This window comes from Pinus tabuliformis, chromosome J, assembly GCF_031772625.1.
Source record: "Pinus tabuliformis cultivar Carrire ecotype Pingquan chromosome J, CPIR1, whole genome shotgun sequence".
Classification (NCBI taxonomy): domain Eukaryota; kingdom Viridiplantae; phylum Streptophyta; class Pinopsida; order Pinales; family Pinaceae; genus Pinus; species Pinus tabuliformis.
In genome coordinates this window covers 973,229,158-973,231,257 of record NC_142295.1, presented here as the reverse complement: position 1 = coordinate 973,231,257, position 2,100 = coordinate 973,229,158, and the positions used below count along the sequence as shown (strand labels likewise).

Genomic DNA, 2,100 nt, shown 5'->3' with positions numbered 1-2,100 from the left:
TTTAATTAAATACTTTAATAGTGGTTTATTTCAATGCTGAGATATTTTCTAGATTCATTATTTTATTGTCTCTACAGGGACAATAGTTAGCATCAAACATATTGTCTTAAAGACAATATGTCTTTAATTCCAACTATTGTCTCTAGAGAAATAAAAATGAAATTGTACCTGGAGAGAAAAAAATGCTTGTGTTATATATTATCTTTATAAAGACAATATTTTAAGATAATTTAATTTGACACACTGGCTTAAAGGCAATATTTAAGACAATACACAAGTTTTCTCTTGTCTCAAGTGATGACAATTTACCCAAAAATTGTCTTAAATATTGACTTAAAACCCCCCCTTGTGTTGTAGTGCTTCACTTGACCCAAAACTACAAGTAAAAATTTGTAACTTGAGCATGATCAACTAGATCAGTTGTCGAATTTGTGGAGGGTCTTTTATGAGTGAAAGAGGCTTAAAATGTATATCTATGAGTACTCTAATTTGAGCTAATTTTAGCTATTGTATGTATTCCATGGGTGATAACCTAATAAATGTCAATATTTTCTTAGTATCCAAAATGGTAATACTATGGGGACGAATTGAAAGTGTTTAAAAGCATTCATAGGAGTTCTTTGAAGAAAAAAATGTCATTTGATAACTTTTTTTTTAGTAAATGTTCATTACTAATTTGGGTTATATGTTTATGTATTATTAGTTTTTTAATTTGCTTTATGTTTTATTTTAAATTTTCCTATTATCAGAATACTTGTTAATTTGCTTTTTATTCTACATGGAAAAATAAAAAAACCATAAGAAATATTAATAACGTTTTTTAAAAATAATAATAAATTATCGTAAAAATATTAATAACCCTTTTTCCCAAATAATAGAAATTATTCATACTGATTTGGGTTATAGAAACGGTTTCTATGTTGTTTTTCTTTTTTCTTTTATTTACATTTTGCTTTATTTTTCTTTCCATTTGGTTCGTAGCTCTAAAGGTTCAATATGACTTGGCCATAAGCTTTATACGTTATTTTTGTTTTTATGCTTTCTTTTTCCTTTTATTATTAGCATCGTAGCTTTTTTGTTTTTATGCTTTCCTTTTCCTTTTATTATTAGCTCTTGAGATTCAATATATACAGTATTCGGAGACACAAGGCAGAATACTTTATACAAAGAGATTCTGCTGGGGAGACACGTTCAAAGAGGTGTCTGCTGAGATATAGAAAAACACGCGGTTATGGAAGCTGGATTCTCACGTTGTGCCAGAATGAAGATCCTCGTTTCTGTTTTAATATTATTGAGCTTTACGGGTGTGTACTTTACATAAATTACTGATTGGGTATTCAATTTTTCTTGCAAAAATATTTTCTCACATGCTTTCAAAAACAGTAATATGATGCACAGATCGCTGGGAGAGAAATTAGTGATAAAAAAACCACGACTTTGTCGGAAAGTGATGGCCCTGCTTTCTTTGTAATATTTCGTTTCTGAATCCATGTTTTTCTGTAATCTTTGATATTAATATTTACACAATCTATTATGTAAATGTGTATTGGATTGGATTGAAGATATTGGTGTACAATTAAACGGATGTTACAGGTGATGGGAGAGGCTGGAAAGGAGGATGCATTACGAGGGGTGCATATTGTCTCCGCGCCATCATCATGCGTTGCTAAATGCGAGGGGTGCAACCCTTGTAAGCCTGTGCAGTGCGACGTCACTCCAAAACTGCAGTGCATTCCAAAACGTGTAGAGCATTACTATCCCGTGCTGCGGAAACAAAATCTTTAACGCATGATACCACCAACCGCCCAGTATTTGAGCGCTCGCAAAGCTGTTCCACTGACGGCCACCTTCTGCAGAAATCAGAGACCATGGAATGTATGTCTTTCTACTTACATAATTTTTTTGTTTGTTTGAAATAACGAACTTTAGAATTATTAATCAATTTTACAGAACTTTGACGATTTATAGGTCCATTAGTTTTGCTTAACTGTTTTGTCAGTTTAATTTGTATTTCTTCATGATCTTCAGCTCTAATCAATTTTATTGTCGCCTTTCAAGTAACTGGTGAATATCTGAAACCATCTTATTTTCATGGATGAA

The 2,100-nt window shown here is 31.6% G+C and overlaps 1 pseudogene; it reads left to right on the top strand.

The window, feature by feature from the left end:
• Nucleotides 1-1,231: 1,231 nt before the first annotated feature.
• LOC149230078 (uncharacterized) lies at nt 1,232-1,792 on the top strand (annotated as a pseudogene).
• The last annotated feature ends 308 nt before the right edge of the window (nt 1,793-2,100 follow it).